Below are 18115 nucleotides of genomic sequence, written 5' to 3'. Positions count from 1 at the left end.
ATTTTCTCATGGCACCTAAATAAAACGGGAAGCAAAAAGTCGGCTTTCAATAGGTATCTACCGCACACGTGTGTTTTGGGAGAAGCCTTCGACGGCAATCAATTCTTTTTGCCAGCGTGCGGGGTGGAACTCGAGACAGCCATTTGGTTCATGTGCAGGGCATGGGCAGGTGGGCTGGGCTCCAGGTGAAGTGGGGTCAGTCCTTTCAATCAGCGAGCGTATTTGCTAACCACCTCTTGGTCTTACGTTGGGCTTGTGTTACTAATGCAGACGTGTTTCCCTTCTTCCTACACGCAGGCGGTTGGCGAAAGGCGATAACCACAGACTCCTTGTTACAAAACTCTACCGGTGAATCTGCTTTTATTTTTTTCCAGCATTTATTCTCCATGTACTTCTTTTTCTTCAAATAAATGTTAATTTGATTTCCCAGATTTCTTCTGGTGAAATTACAAGGGTACCACAATTATTTATGAAGAATGTCAAAACAATACATTAATGACTTTGTAGAGTTTAAAACTCTTTAATGCATAATCCATTCACAGTGATACTAAGTACTTCGCTAGAACCATGTGTTGGTAAAGAACCAATGACTTGAGTGGCGATCATGTAATCTCTGTGTATTTTCGATACGCTCCAGCTAGCTCATGTGTCGCCCTTTGAACTAAGACCTATCCTTCCACCTGGTGGCTGATTGCCCACATGGCTTTTCACGAGATGACACGAGAGAGTAAAGATCACATGTGGACACAGTTTTTTTCTCTGAAGAATATTTTACTAAGTTTATTGGAGAATTGTAGCAATGCATTAAATTAATAACAGTAAGAGCCGGCATGGACATTTATTGGAAAGCCTTTCCTCCTTCCCTTTCCATAAATTCCCAGTTGTGTGCTTTGAGTGGGATTGCCCTCGTGCCCCACTGAAAAGTGAGCTCTGGCTTAGCTCAGGCTCTGGGTCTCTGGGTCCCATCCCTCTGGGATTTGTTATTAATGAACACATGTTGCAATTTGGGCCAGTGAGACTGAGACGCTTACTGAGGGGCCTCTGGGGAAGAAGTTGCCTCTTTTTTCTTTTGGTGCTACCAGAAGGCAGATCGTTTCTTTCCCTGAATAGTGTATTATAGATTGGAGGTCTGAACTGCTGTAGCCACAGGATGCCTCCGGGAGGGGAGTAAGTAGGCCTAGAGATGATGACCACACACAGAGGAAGCCACAGCTGAACGACCTGGAAACCCCTGGACTAAGCCTCTCCTGAAGCTAGATCTACTATCGGTATTTACACGAATCAATATATTACCAGTTTCGCTCAAACTAGTTTGCATCATGCCTTCTTTTTCCTGCAACCAAAGCACGCTAATGAACGCAACCTTTCAGATAATCTAAGAAAGAGCCACACGACCATTCCTATTGGTGGCAGTCTTCCTAGGGCCCTCACTCTTTCTCTTTGGAACTTTTTATGTCAGAAAGGCCTTAACTCTTTATTCGAAATTTCAGAAGTAATTTAGCCAAGTGCTTTGTGGAGTTCATCTGCCTCTTGAAGGGGTCTGAGAATCAGTCAACAAGTGTTTATTGAACACATACTATGTGACCACTGCCCTCTCTTCTAAAAGAGCACCTCCATTTTTATCTGTATTTATTATTTGATGTCCACAATATATTTATTTTGAAGAAACTATTACACAGTTAAATACAGGAGCTACTGACATAGTCTGACCTCCTCATCTTAAAGATTACAAAATTGAGCCTAAAGGAAGTTAGGTGATTTGTCCAAGGTCTCATGGTCAATTTCAGAGTTAGAAAAAGAATTCCTGGTTTCCTGATGCAGGGTGCAGTGCTCTTTCATTACACTCTATTGCCTCCTCACGTAGATTGTCACTACCTTTGGTAATAATTATGATTTTATTGTTTTTTCCAGGCTTTAATTATCCAAGTCAGTTTGGTCTGTAAAAATTGAATCAGAAAGCTAACAAGAAGTGACTTTCCTATGAAATTTCTAGCACTTCCTATTTTCAGACAGGCTAGAAATACCCTGTGAACAGCCTTTCTCATAAGATTTGGCATCTGCCTCTTGCTATGATCAGAAATAAAAAGTGTAGGGGTTGGAGAAAATTAACTAGAAAAATATACCTGAACTTCCAAATATCAGACACAGACTCTGCTACTGCCTAAGCTCTCTGGATTTTTCCCTGTAGACCAAATGTTTGTCCTGACCTGTCCTGTTTTCACAGCAGTCATTTGCTTAATATAAAGTCTATATGTTGTGATAACACTAATTTCAAATTTGAGATGAAAACATTTTGTTCTGAAACATCAGATCCAGGACTGATTATTGACTGACCACCTCCCATAGGCTGAAAGCTTTCTCTCAACAGAAAACCACAGGGTCTTCCTGAAAGTTGATCTTTGTTTCCCTGTGTCCTAATAAGTGATAATTCAAGTGATTCCTGAGAGGAGCCGAGCAGACAAATAATGACATAGTAATAGTTCTTCAGAAATAGAATCTCCTTTTGTACTGCTGCAGTAGGGCCGGGAATGGATTTTAACTCCAATCCCCAGAGTATAATCTGGTTACTTAGTATCAGTATTCGTTATACTAAACCTCTTTGTTGTCACCCGCTATGTGCTCTGCGTAATTACTGTACCTTTCATTAATTGTGGGTCATATTAATTCTCTTCCATATCATACTTGATTTTCATGTGTAAATAAGCCCTGCCTAATCTGTTTTCTGTTACTAATAAAGAATACTTTCCATTAGTGGCTGTGTTGCCTCTTTTACACACCTGTCTATTTGATCAGGGTGCCCATCCATTATGGATCGACAACGTGGGAAATGTGTTTTCACCTTAAAGCTCACTCAAGTATGATCCAGTAGTGAGGGGAGCAACTTTACTCTCTAATTTTAGAGATCGTCCTTGGGGATTATAGTTCCAGCCTTTCAAAATGGAGGGTAACTTCCAAGTTGCTTATGTGAATGAAGTGTTGGGGAAATCAACTGAGTAAATAACTAGAAAGGACGTACTTGAAAAGAGAACAGAAACCACAAACTGAAGAATGAGGTATTTTAACAAAGAAAAGGGATATTTCTCTTTTTGTTTTCTCAACTTTCTAACACTTCATATAGATATTTAACATGGGTAGGTAGGTAGGTAGACAGATACTCACATACGTGTGTATATGTTTAACGACAAAACATTATTAGGAAATAAATCAGTCCAAAAAGTTCATCTAAGTCAGGAAACAAGTAGGATAATTTAAAATTTCTTAGGGTAAACAGATCTATAGAAGAATTAAAAAGTATTTTTATACCAACAAGTATTTACTGAGTTAATTCTAATAACTTTGACCTTGTCTCCTTTGGCCATCATTTCTCTATCAGAAAGTTAGTGCCACTGCTGTCTATAACATTTAGATGATGGGTAGGATGCCGTAAAACATGGAGTTTTGTTCAGTTGAGTTTTCTCCAACAATACACACTTGAATACATCCACTTTGGATGTATTACAGTTGTTACTGATATAATAAAAAATGAACACTACTCAAGGTTTCTGAAGGTAAAATTATGTCAATAATTGGTTGTATGGTGTGGGCACATTTAGTTATTCCTTAGTGGGCTTTCAGTACAACAAGCTAAGTTGTGCATCTGCATTTTTTGTTTTTAAATCCTTACAAGTTCATTTCACTCGTTGGTTTCACCTGAATAATTTACTTATTTGAAAAGCATGACCGTAGCTAAATCCTATTTTAAGAGCCGACATGCCCTCTCATTGGTGGCCAAGAGTGAGAAATTCTCTCTGGTACCCCAAGGGGACCCTGATTAGCAGCCAGCTGCCTTGGTCATTGATCCATTGTTCCTGAGTTAAGATCATGGTCCTTTTTTCCACATCCCTCATCTCTTACAGGTCTTTATACCTATTTTTCAACACACTTGGAGCTATAACTATCCCCAAGGATGACTTGGCAAGAACACTTTGGTACAACCAGGTAGCTCTAGGGCTTCAGCTAATTTTATCAACAGGGTTATTTTCAGGGTTCAAGTGCAACACAAGATTGAGGAGTCTAGAGCTTATCTCTGTTTCTTTGATCCTAATACCATAGCAGTGACAAGTCTTGACTTCTTTCACCTCCACCCTGGCCAGACCCTCTTCCTCACCATAAAGTATCTCTTGTACCTATACTTGTCACCTAGGAAAAAGTGGTAGACTCCCCCTTTTCTTGATTCAGAGAAGTCAGTTGACTTCCCCAAGTTCTGAAAAGCAGGAAACCTAATCCTACCATCTGAAGAACAAAGTCAGACTGACCTTCATGCCCTTGGACTCAATGACACCAGGGCTCAACAAGAACCGGACCCTCTGTGAATGAAGCACGTGGTGTGGTTTATAACTTGGCTATTCAGAAACATACTTGAGTTGAATACATGATATGACATTTGTTCAGTCATCATCCCCAAGGCTTTCAAGTTCTTGGGAGGTTGTAAAGGTTGGGCATTCCACACGGCCTCCATCACGTGTCCCTAGCAAGTTTACCTGAACCACATTTCTCATTGGAATCTGCTTTCTGAGAGTTATTTTAAGGGAGACCACAATTCTCTTTGTTCTTGTTTCCGTATGAATCAGAGAATGAGATCTAACCTTCGTAAATTTAGAAAATAAAAACTGCATTTGAGTAGAGAAATTATTTTGCTAGGCTTTTTATGCTATTTAATTTAATTATTCACATTAATCCTCTGTACATTTCTGATATATCTATGTAAGTCCTTGGCATTTTCCCATTGTCCAAGATAATATCTGTATATTTCGGTGGGTGTTTTACTAACAAATGTCTGCTTATTATCACCTTTTAAAGTGTCGTGATTCAATTTAATTCAACTGAATTCAAATTCTCCTGAGATTGTTTATTAAAAGATTATCACAGCCTTCATTCATCCTGACAGGTGGTTTATTATATTTCCACAATTTATCTGTAACATACGCTAGGGCATTTTGGAAGCAGCAGAAACATTAAATACCTATTATAATCCTGGCTGAGTGTGGCTGGGTGGTTTTGTTTATTTGTTTGTTTGGTTTGATTTGGTTTTTGTTTGGAAAGTACAGTGTGAGAGAAAAGAGAATTACTCCAGCATTGCCCATTTTAATTTTTATGTTTAGTCATATCCTTTTTATCAGAATCATTAAAAACAATTTAAATCTACATCTAATTTATGAAGAAGTTAAGTTGAAATGTAAAGCCACTGGGTTTTTCAATTACTTCCAGTTTTATTAGACAAACAATGGGGAGTTTCTGTTTCCACCGCCTTCCCACCTTCGCATTTTCTGAGGCGTGCGTGACTCACCTCGGATTGCCGTAATGCTCTTCCTCAAGGAACTTGGAAACATAAATAGGAAAAAGGAGATGGGCAGCAGCTGGAACAGTACCCAGTCCTCTCTCAAACTTCAAAGGGAGCTCCCAGTGCAGAAGGCTTCAGGAGGAGGAGAGGGGAGGTGAGCACAGAGTCTCTGGGCACTGGGGGATCTGCTGCCTCTGCCCACTGTGAACGATGGAAGCCCAGGGATCCAATCCAGAGGAGGATTAAGGGTAGCGGGGGTCAAGTGCTGTGGGATAGAATCTACTCATAATACCAGAAACATTTATATTGCAGCAATTCAGATTTCTGTGGATCCATTTTTCACCAGCCATCTTGGGTATATTCCATTTGGACTCATCGTTTTGAAAATTCTCCCGTCCCTAGGTACCCATGTGCCTCCTTGTGAAATATTATCACATATAGTTCAGTAAACATGCCTCTTTATTCTCAAATGCTTCTTACTCTGCATGGAATACATTCCCCGCTCTGTTTGCCTGATGAATTCCGACTAATTCTTTAGGGATCCTCATCAAACATCATCTTCTCTGCAAAACCATCCTGACTCCAGAGGGTTAATTATACACAACTTTGAATCCTTATTCTATTGTGTACGTGTTGCTATAATGCTTTTCATACAATATTACTAGTATTTGTGTCGGTTTGCCACACTGGACTTTTTGAAGGTATGGTTCACATCTTCTCTACGAGGTGCTGGGTTTATTGTCTAGAAATATATGTATCAAAGTACTGTCCAAAATTGTTGATATTTTCTCTAATTCTTACAGCAGTTTCACAGCCATCACATGAATAATATACAATATCTCCAGTTTCTTTTCAGGTGAGGAAACTGAAGCTCAGAGAATGTTGTTCAGAGAAGCAGCATTCCCAAGGGTAAACACCATGAATTCCAGGCCAGCATATGAAGTCACCGCCAATGGGACCCCAAAGTGGAGGTTCACTTAAAGCACCACTGTGCTCGCTTCCTGCAGACCGATACGCAGATCACCAGTTGAGACACTTAGACAGTGTTCTTCCAAGGTTTCTTGAATTACTGAAGTCATCGATTTTAAAACTTCACACCAACCTTGGTCCTTGTGATCTGGTCAGTAAAGAAAGATGCCCGTCTCTAGAAATAATACACCCTAGAAGGCAGAGCTACTGCACCTAATCCCCTGGAGTGGGTGCCGCGTGAATAGGAAGCATGGGGTCCACAGAACATGGAATGCACCTTCATTATCGTCACATAAACGAAGACCCACAGGGCTAGAGGGCATGTCCACGTTAACCAGCTAACAAGAGGCAGAGGGGGGACTAGTAAAGAGAGAGCTTCGATCTGGCTTGGCTTTGGGATGTGGCGCTGATAGATGCTTTGGTTACTACTTATTCCCTCTGCTCTTTATCACTGGGCACCAGCTAGCCTTTCATTGTCCTGTATTTCCTTCTTTATGAAGTAGGACCAATGGTTGATAACCTGTATCCCCCTTTGTTGTAAGTCACAAGCCTTTGCTTTTACACGTTTGGGTTTTGTACGACTTTTTGATGCTGAGTATGGGGATCGAGGGGTGAGACGTCTAAGGGAACTTCTCTTGGTTCCAAAGTGTGAAATAAACCCAGATCCAGTGGCAACATCATCGTGCTCTGGGCATGTGGTGATAAAAACTCAGGAGAATATGGGATGAAACTCCAAAGCAGACTCGGCAGTAAAAGCTACACTTGTGATTTCTCCTAACAGTGCCCTAGCTGCTGGTTCTGGGGTGTGGTGATGGGAGACCACTGCAGGGAGGGCAAAGAAAGAGGAAACCGAGGAAAGGATTTGGAAATACTGTGAGGGGAGAAGATCTTTCTGGCATATAAGCTTTGGCCAAACTACTGACTTGAGTGAGGTTGAAGATTGTCAAAACCTTGTCCCTGTGATGCTGGCTAGAAGAATCACATCGCAATATTCTCCTATGGTTCCGTGACCCAAAACCGGTATCCGTTTCTTTCTCTGTTGACCAGGAGCCTCAAATGCCACAGAAAAGAGGATCCTGGCATATACGGCATGTAACACTCAGCTTCCCTGTCTCCTGATACAGACACTCCAGTCTCACCTGCCTGTTAATTAGGAAACTTAAGCTTCTGCATGTTCAGAGCAACGCAGGGCAGTGACAGACTCAAAAAGCAGGAAAAAGAGTTTTAAGGAGATTATCTTGTTGAATTTGCATTCAACTGATCTGTGTTTTTGTTTAATCATAAATGAGAGTTAAAGTCAACCTACTGGCGTATTTCAAAATCAGTATCCTTTTAAAAAACCATTGATGTCACTTCTTCATCAAAATTACATTTTTGGAGTCATGTACCACAATGTTCATTGCAGCACTGTTTACAATAGCCAGGACATGGAAGCAACCTAAGTGTCCATCGACAGATGAATGGATAAAGAAGATGTGTCACATATATACAATGGAATATTACTCAGCCATAAAAAGAAACGAAATTGGGCTTCCCTGGTGGTGCAGTGATTGAGAGACTGCCTGCCGATGCAGGAGACACGAGTTCGAGCCCCGGTCCGAGAAGATCCCACATGCCGCGGAGCAACTAAGCCAGTGCGCCACAACTACTGAGCCCATGTGCCACAACTACTGAAGCCCGCGTGCCTAGAGCCCGTGCTCCGCAACAAGAGAAGCCACCGCAATGAGAAGCCCGCGCACCACAACGAAGAGTAGCCTCTGCTTGCCGCAACTAGAGAAAGCCTGTGTGTGTGCAGCGACGAAGACCCAGTGCAGCCAAAAATAAATAAATTAAATAAATAAATTTTAAAAGAACAGAATGTGACTTCTTACCATTTCTATAAAACATAAGTAGGAATTACTTCATATAAAAATTGATAAAAATTTTCCTAACATTAAAAGACCTGGAAAACTTGGAAAGGTTTATTACTAGATAAAATAAAGATACTATATTACTAATGTGGTTGGCTCTGAAAGTGTATCTTTCATCTATAAACCTGTGTAACAAGGAAGTCAATTTATTTCCAATTTGTTTGTATGACCTACGATTTGGGTACAGTGATGTCAGAGTGCAACATACACATGCATACACACACCCACTCCCTCCTTCTATTAAAGTAATAGTTTTCTTTTGATCTTTACTGTATTTCTTCCTTCTTTTTCCAGCTTGGCTTTCCCTTTCCTTTGCAAACATGTCAAAGCATGTCTGGTCAAAAGTTCATCAGAGAGACAATGGTGTGGGGCAATAAATACAAGAGGTAAAAAGAGGATTCCAGTTTCTGACACATCACCAAAATGGTGGAATGGAAACAAATCCACAAGAGCTCAAATGGGCAGGTAGTCATATAATTACATCGTTATGACCTCCTCCTTGTGTATTTTTGGTAGATGTACGTATTGCTTTTCTAGAGCTTCTGTAACAATTTACCACAAACTGGGTGGATTAAAATAATAGAAAACTAACTCTCTTATAGTTCTGGAGGACAGAAGTCTGAAATCAAGGTGTTGGCAGGGCTCTGCCCCCCCAGAAGACTTAGCTCCTTTTCTTGCCTCTTCCAGCTTCTGGTGGCTCCTGGTGATTGTTGGCTTGTGGCCACGTTACTCGAACCTCTGCTCTTGCCTTCACATTACCTTTTCCTCTGCGTCTCTGTGCCTCCTTTTCTGTCTCTTATAGGGATACTCGCATTGGATTGAGGGCCCACCCTCCTCCAGGATGATTTAATCCCAATCTTAACTGCATCTACAAAGACACTATTTCCAAATAAGGTCATATTCTGAGGTTCCAAGTGGATGTGAATTTTAAGGGGACACTATTCAAGCCACTACAATACGGGGGGAAAAAGTGTCTCTAAAGGCATGGCTTACGGTGGATCCTGCCCACAGAGGTGGCGTGGTGCTCACCACTGCTCCTTCGGCCCCAGCCTCCCAGCCTTCCCATCGGGCTTCCCCTCCTCAGGTGGGGTCAGTCACCTGGCAACCTGTGCTTGGCTCTATTCCCCACCATTGTCTCCTGCCATGGTCCATCCTTCATCTGCCCTCCGGGCACATGTGCACACCTGGAATAATGGACTCCTGACTGGTACCATTCTCTCATCTTGCAAAGGAGCATCCATCCAGGAGCAGAGAGGTGAAGAGTTTGCCTGAGGTTATGTCGTGTCTGGCTCATCCTCTGCACCCAAGCTCATCCTGGACTGGCTGTGCCATGATGTACTGACTCACTCCTTTTTGCCTCATTTCGTGCAATCTTTTTTTTTTGGTGGGGAAGGGACACACCGTGCAGCTTGTGGGACCTCAGTTCCCTGACCAGGGATTGAACCCAGGCCACAGCAGTGAAAGCCTGGAATCCTAACCACTAGGCCACCGGGGAACTCCCCCATTTTGTGCAATCTTGCAAGTTCATCTCGTTATTAGGACATTTTTGTTCTTTCTATCTCTCCTTGCAATCCTCTTCCAAATTCCAACGGATCTCTCACAAAACGTCTGCCTCCCTTCTTCCTTATTTCCTCTCCCTTGTCTCACTCAAATTGTCTTTATTACCCTCTACATCCCCCAAACCCTGAAGTTAAAAATGCTAGTGATGTATCTGCATCAAAGAGAAGGAAGACTCTAAGTCTTGAGATAAATTTAGAATAAAGAACCCTTGCCATCAGCTTCTAATGTGCTTGAAAGTGGGAGGGCCTCCTTCAATATCTTTATAAAGCTCTCATTTGTTCTTCTAAGTTGTTAAATTTATTGGCCTAAAGTTGTTCGTATCACCCCTTACTATCCGTGTGCATGTGTTCAGTTCTGGGTGGTTTATCACCTGTGTAGGTTCATGTAGCCACCACCTTGGTCAAGATACAGAACAGTTCCATCACCAGAGGCTCTTTTTATAGCCATCGCCTCCATCCTTAACCCCTGGCAACCACTCTCCTATCCTCCATTTCTAAATTTTGTCATTTGAAGAATGTTATATAAAGGGAATCCCGTAGCATGCATTCTCTTGGGACTGGCTTTTTTCACTCAACGTAATTCTCTGGAGATTTACCCAAGTTGTTGCCCATATTACCAGTTTGTGTCTTTTAACTGCTGAGTGGTATTCCATGATGTGGATATGCCCTGATTTGTTTAGCCATTTACCCATTGAAAGATGTCTGGATTGTTTCCATTTTGGGGCTATTATGAATAAAGCTTCCAGGAAGATTCCTTTTTGTGTGAACATAAATTTTCACTTCTCTGGGATAAATGCCCAGGACTACAATTGCTAGGCCATATGGTAGTTACATGTCTTATTATCCTTTTAATGTCTAGACTTTGAAGTGATGTTCCCTCTTTCACACCTGATATTGGTACTTTTTTGTTTTCTCTTTTTATTGACCATTCTTGCCTTTAACTTTACCCATTTTCGTAACCTTTTCAAAGTACTGATTTTTTTCAATAAACTTAATTTTAGAATAGTTTCAAATTTACAGAAAAGTTACAAAGATGGCACTGAGAGTTCCTATATGTACAGAGGTGAGACACTGTTTTTCCTTCTTATTAACATCTTACATTAGTGTGTTTACCTTTGTTGCAACTAAAAAACCATCATTGATTCATTACTATTAACCAAACTCTGGATTTTATTCTAATTACACTGGTGTATCCCTAATGTCTATTCCAGGATCCTATCCAGGATTCCACATCACATTTATTTATTTTTATGGGAAACATAATTTTATTTTTTTAATTGAAGTACAGTTGATTTACAATGTTGTATCAGTTTCTGGTGTATAGCAAAGTGACTCAGTTACACACATATTCTTTTCAATATTGTCTTCCATTATGGTTTATCACAGGATATTGAATATAACTCCCTGTGCTCTGCAGCAGGACCTTGCTGTTTGTCCATTCTATATGTAATAGTTTTCTACGTCACATTTAGTCATCACGTCTCCTTAGGCTCCTCTTGGCTGTGCAGTTTTTCACTTTTCTTGTTTTTGATGACCTTGATGGTTTAGGAGAGAACTGGTCAGGTATTTTGTAGAATGCCTCTCAATTGGGGTTTGCCCGATGTTTTCCATACAGGAAACCTTGTAGGTTTGGGGGAAGAAGACGGCAGAGAAGAAGTGTCCTCCTCTCATCTTATCGGGAGTCTCTGCTGTGGCCATGACTTATCTCAGCTGACGTTGACCGAGATCACCTGGCCAACAGGATGTTGCCAGACTTCTCCACTACGAAATTACTCCCCTTCTCTTCCTGCTCTCTATTATGTGACAGCAAGTCACCAAGTGCCAGTTATATCCAGGGAGAAGGGCGAGGGGAGGAGTTTAGCTCCTTCTTCTGAAGGGGCTCCTCTACTTTCAAATTCTCCTATTTTCCTCTCAAGCACCAGTATCTAGGACAAATAAAACTCATTCTTATTCAATAGTATAGTATTTTGAAAATTTTGTCTAAGTGCTAGTATGGAAATGATGTATTTTCTGCTTTTTTATTGCAAATGTACATTTCAGCTATGTCAGGGTTAAATAGGTTTTTATTGGCTTGGGGACTTAATCACCATTGACCATTTTGTGCTTATGGGAAAATGCATTTTAAGACCTAAATGACTACTAACATACTTCAGAAACAAAACACACGTCCCAGTCAGAGGCTATTATAAGATACAGAAAGAAACCCAGGGCCCCCTCTTTCCTTCTTCATCAAATCTAAGCTCGTGTTCCCAGCTTTGGAGACACTTCATTCCAGACCCTAAATTGCATCCCATTCTATTTCTTTTACGCAGCTCGGGTTGCCATGCCAATTTGGAAATTAAAATATTTAGGCAATTCAACCCTCTAAATTCCTCTCACCATTTTTGGTAATTGTATCCCTCAGCACTCATCTGCTCTTTCTCCAACTGCCTTCTAATATTTACATTCCTTAGCTTTGCTCTAAATTTTGTTTAAAAGCCCATTTTTTGTTGATTCTTTTAGCATTTCAGAAGTCTCTATGGTTTTGCAGCTCTGGCCTTTTGAGAGCCACGGTTGTAGTTCTAATGTCATCAGAACAGGCATAGACTGTTTGTCTGGAAAACCTGTTCCAGAATATTTATCAAATGCCTGCTAATGTGTCAGACACGGCATCTGGCTCTGGGCACAGAGTGGACGCGGAGAGCTGGTGGACCACCACAAACCACCAAGGGTCTTGCACAAGGTCTCTTACTTCTCCACTCTGCTACCAGAGTGGTCACTCTAAAATGGAAAACGAGTCGTGTTTCTCTTGTATTTTAAATGCTTCAAGAGTCTTTACAGTTTTGGAGAAAAAACACACTACTCTATATAAACTAGATAACTAATAAGGACCTACTGTAGAGCACAGGGAACTCTACTCAATACTCTGTAATGACCTATATGGGAAAGACATCTAAAAAGGAGTGGATACAGTATATGTATAACTGATTCACTTTGCCGTACACAGAAACTAACAAAACATTGTAAATCAACTCTACTCCAGTGAAAATTAATCTAAAAAAAAAACCAAACCAACTCTGCGTTTCATGAGCGAAGTCTGACGGGTGTGCCAGGGCCTTGGAGCCTCAGCTCATACGTGGTCCCGCCTCCCTAGGACGCTTCTCAACTCTCCACCCAACACCTCCTCGTGCTCCAGCCCTGCCTGGCCTCCCCTCCGTGCCCTCACCCCTGTCCCATTATCACTGTTGTTCTCCATCCCCAGACACCTGGGCCTAATTAGAAGTGGGGAGTGTAGGGGTCAGGGGTGTGCCCCGTGGCATTTCAGGGTGAGGCGAGGCCATGCCCCCCCCATCCTTAGGCAGCAGCACCAGGTGCGTTCATCGGGGCCCCCACCCCCAGGATCCACGGAGTAAAGAGGGCTGCGATCTCTTGGGAACTGCTTGTCTGCTCTGGGCGGGGGCAGAAGCCCGTGGGAAGGGAGACTGACTCCCCTGCCCGCAGCTGGGGTCCTGCACATCATTTTGCACTGGGCCCCCCAAATACGTAGCCAATTCTGACGTGAGTAGATGAGCAGTGTAATCTGGCTTTCTTTTTTTTTTTTGCGGTACGCGGGCCTCTCACTGCTGTAGCCTCTCCCGTTGCGGAGCACAGGCTCTGGACGCGCAGGCTCAGCGGCCATGGCTCACGGGCCCAGCCGCTCCGCGGCATGTGGGATCTTCCCGGACTGGGGCACGAACCCGTGTCCCCTGCATCGGCAGGCGGACTCTCAACCACTGCGCCACCAGAGAAGCCCTGGCTTGCTTTTTGAAAGGAGCTTTCTGACCGCTGTGTTGACTGTAGAAGTGGAAGGGTGAAAACAGGAAGACCAGTAAGGAGGCAAAAACTCCAGGTGGCAGATAATTGGGAATCAAATCAGAGTGGCATCAGAGAAGATGGTAAGAACTGATCAAATAAAAATAGATTCTGAAGGTAGAGCCAAAAGTATTCATTAGCAGATTAGATATGGAGTCTAAGAGAAAGCCATGGTCAAGGATGACTCCGTCATTTTGTCTTGAGAAACTAAAAGGACAGAGTTGTCATTAACTGAAAAGAGAAAAGAGGAACAGATTTGGGGGGAAGAGCTGAAGTTCAGGTTCAGACTACTTAAATTTGAGATGTCTCTTAGGCATCCAAGTACAGATGTTGAGAAAGCAGTTGGGTGTATTCCACAAGTTAAGGGGACATATCCAGGCTGGAGAAATAAATATGGGAGCCGTCAGCATATGGGCGGCATTTTAAAACATAAGATTTCATGAAATTATCAAGAGAGCAAGGGTACATAGAGGAAGATTTGAGAACTGAGCCTATTTAAAGACAGAGGAAATGAGAAAGAATTAGCAAAGGCCCAGAATTAGCCAAGAAGCAGGCCTTGAGAGAGGGAAAAAAACAGGAGTGTGTGGTATAGTGAAAGCCAAGTGAAGGACATATTTCAATGAGCAGGGAGTGATCAACTAGGTCAAATGCTGCTGAAGGGTTCACATAAGATGAGGGCTGAGATGTTTAGTAAAGTGGAAAGAGATGGCCTCGGACTTGGTGAGAGCAGTTTTAGTGGAGTGCTTGTTGGTTTAGTCAAGTGCGTTCAAGAGGACAGGTGAACGGGAATTGAAGAAAGCCAGGTTAGGCAACTCTAGAAGTTAGTTGTAAAAGGTTTCAGAGAAATGCAGTGGTAGCTAGAAAGGGAATTGGAGTCAAAAGGAAGTTTTTTTGGTTCAGTTTTAGTTTTTTTGGTTAGGTTGGTTTTTTGTTTTCTTTTTTGCGGTAAGTGGGCCTCTCACTGTCGTGGCCTCTCCCGTTGCGGAGCACAGGCTCCGGACGCGCAGACTCAGCGGCCACGGCTCATGGGCCCAGCCGCTCCGTAGCATGTGGGATCTTCCCGGACCGGGGCACGAACCCGTGTCCCCTGCATCGGCAGGCGGGCTCTCAACCACTGAGCCACCAGGGAAGCCCACGGTTGGTGTTTTAATTTGTACGGGCTGAGGGTAATCCAGCAGAGAGGGGAAATTGATGGTCATGGAAATCGGTGTTGAATTGTGCTCCTGAGCAGTGAGGGGATGGGAGCTGGTAATCAAGTGGAGGGGTCCCCTTGTCGAAGAGGGGCACATGTGTACAGATGCTGGTCGGTGGGCAGGGGAGGTGCTGAGAGCTTCGTGTGTGGGCTCTGTTCTCTTGTGGTTGCTTCATTTTTCTCGGTGAGATGGGAAGCCGAGTCATCAGCTGAAAGCAAGGAAGCAGAAGGAGGTGTTAAAAGTTTGAGAAGGGAAAAGAAGAAAAGAAATAATAATGTAAAAGAGTAGGACAGCAACTGGACTGGGAGGACGTGGTGGGACCGCTGAGCAGGCCCAGGCTCCCCTTCGGGTCTGTGGTCACGCATCCAAGGGAGCCAGTCAGCATGGCTGCCCTTTCTCCAGACACAGCCAGTTGCACAGGCTCAGGCCTGAAGTCGGTGCAGAGAAGGGATGAAGAAGCGTTGGTGTTTGGTCAAGTAAGAGGGACAACAGAAATGAGGATGTGTTCCAGGGAGTGCTGACGGGGCTTGACCACGGGATTTAAGCTGGGCCAGGAGAAAGGTCAGGGTGTGAAGGGGTTAAGGGACGTGAAAGCCTGGCAGAATCGAGTCCAAGGGCACTTGAGGGACTGAGCTGATCACTTATGAGAGATTAGTCCGAGAGCGGGATGCTTGAACTTGAGATTATGAAGCTTTTAAGTGATGACATGGTTTAAGTGACGACAGTGGGAAAGGATCTCTTCGATAGGATGGAAGACAAGATCACTGAAGGAAAGGCGATCACAGTACTGACAGGCCAGGAATCTGTATTAAAAACCATCTGATTCTGAGGCAGGGGGTCCAACAACTGTGCTCTGAGGAAATCTTATTTTAGGGAGAGTTGACTAGCTAAACATAAAGTTTTAAAGTTAACCCAGAAAACATGAAGGGGTGGAAGAAACATGAACAATATGAACGGAAAGTTGTGTATCGAGTGTGCAGGACGCAGTGTCCAAAAGCTTACACGCATCATTTTATTTATTCCTGGCAAGAACACTGGATGCTAGAGACTGTTATCATTCCTCTTTTCCAAATGATGAACATGAGGGCCATGGGGGTTGAAAACTATGCCCAAGCACACCTCTGTCTGAGTCTAAACTCTGAGCTTTTAGCCAATACGTCCGTCTGCCTTGACAGATGCAGTGGTTGTGATAGAGCAGGTAATCTTAAAATCTGCATCCCGAGATGTGAGTAACAGACTTAGGGGATTAGAAACTCTTTAAGAACACTATTGTAGACAAAGTGCAGTAATATGCATTATCTCATCCAATCCTCATATTAATCCTGTTTATTAAGCAATTTGCCCAGATCATGGGACCAATAAGTAGCAAGGCCTGGATGTGAATCCGTCTCCTCCGACCTCCTACTCATGTACGCTTCCCACTAACTTCCACCACCTTCAAGAGATGGTTCAGACAGAAACTTAAAAAAAAAAAAAAAGTTTAAACGGTTTTGAATAAATATACTAATAAGGAGAGTATTACTAGTTATTTCTTTTTTAGAACCTAACAGGATAAGTCTCATAATTCCTGTTTCCATGGGAACATTAGTACAGAATGTAGCGTTCTTTCTGTTGTGGAATGTTCTCGCTATACATCCATGCATCCATTCAACTAATATCTATTGAGCAAATAGTCTGTGCAGGCACTGTGCTAGATGCAGAGGATACAATTGAATAAGAAACATCCCTGCTCAAAGGGAAACTTCAGGCAGCTCCAGGCCTCCAGAAACTCAGATCCTCTACAGCCTTTTCATGTCAGTGTAAGGCATTGCTCTTGACCTAGAATACACCTTATCTCTTAGGACCCAGTTACCTAAGAGATCATTCCTCTCCCCAGTGGTTTGGCACAAAGTACGATCAGCTGTAGTGCCCTGGAGATGCAATCTTAGATTTGGACTTTGGGGAAAAAGAACTGGGGTGTTTTCCCAGAAAAGGATGGTCCTACTTCAAGACGGTCCAATACATATACATATTTTTTGGAGTAGAGTCGATTTACAATGTTGTGTCAGTTTCAGGTGTACGGAGAAGTGAATCAGTTATACATATATCCACTCTTTTTTAGATTCTTTTCCCATATAGGCCACTACAGAATATTGAGTAAGAGGGTCCAATTTTAAAGTTAGATTTAAAATACACCTTTTGCTTGGCAATCTAACTGGCTCCCGTGGCCCTGCACTGACCCTCATTCACCACTTGGCCATGCCTTGCGCTAGAAGTACGTGGGTTTGTACATACCAGGTAATGGTTATGGGCTCTGTGGCCCAACACCCCTCCTGCCTGACTGGGTCCAGGGCACCGGTCTGTAAGAATAAAGGACAGGGGTGGGCAAATTCCACTTTGATTAGGTTGGTGCTGAAACCCTGGGTGAGCTGTAGCGCAAGACGTCCGGGTCGGCTATTTCTACATGCAGAGAAATGTGTGCACTTCCACTTCATAATGCTTCTAATTAAGAATGACACACATACTAGTTCTAACTGAGCCTGCTGTCTACAAGTAAGCGGGAGGGTGTTAGGGTTTGCCTCCAGATATAGAAGACCACACTGGTGCTCCTCGAGGCAGTGTAACACGTGTTGCCTCACTTCCCTCTGGGCTTAAAACATGTGAGTCACAGTACAATTTAAGAATTACACTCCTTGTCTCTTACATTTGCGAAAGTTAAGTGAGACAAATCAAAGTTTTCTTATCCAAGAAAAAAAAAAAAGAGGATCCAATACCTATGGGGTTTTCAAGAACCTTTTCAATCCGCAAAATGTTTCGTATTCTCTTTATATCTGATTCGGTGAACCACTCTGATCACAGGTTTAATTTATTCGAGTCCTTTCTGCAGTTGCGGGACTCCACAAATCTGCAACTCCTACAGCTTTAAGAGCAGGTTAGTTCTCGTCTGGAGCCCGGGAGGCGGCGTCAGCTCCGGGCTCCGCCACTCCCGGCCCGCGGGCCAGGACACCGAGGCCCGCCGCTGCCGGCCCCGCCCCGCCGCCCGCGGTGCCCAGAGCCACCGCCGGGGGTGCTGCGCTTTCCACATGCGGGAGGAAGCGGCCCGCACCGCCGCCGCTCCTCCGGGCTTGGCCGGTTCCTGGCCGCGGAGAGCGCGTCGGGGGACCGGCCCCGCGGCGCGGGCCTGGGCAGCGGAGAGCGGCCGAGCCGCCTCCTCACCTCCCCGCGCCCGGGCGCCCGGCCTACGCGAGAAGCCGGAGCCTTCGGGCAGCGCGCTTCCTCCCCCGAGGGCGCGAGCTCGGGGCTCCCTGCGGGCCCGCCCATCCTCCGCCGCCCGGCTACGCGCTCCGCGCCCTC

The sequence above is a fragment of the Monodon monoceros genome, unplaced genomic scaffold (assembly GCF_005190385.1).
Source record: "Monodon monoceros isolate NGI ecotype Baffin Bay Population unplaced genomic scaffold, NGI_Narwhal_1 Super_Scaffold_14, whole genome shotgun sequence".
Taxonomy (NCBI): domain Eukaryota; kingdom Metazoa; phylum Chordata; class Mammalia; order Artiodactyla; family Monodontidae; genus Monodon; species Monodon monoceros.
Note: the sequence above shows the minus strand (reverse complement) of the source record.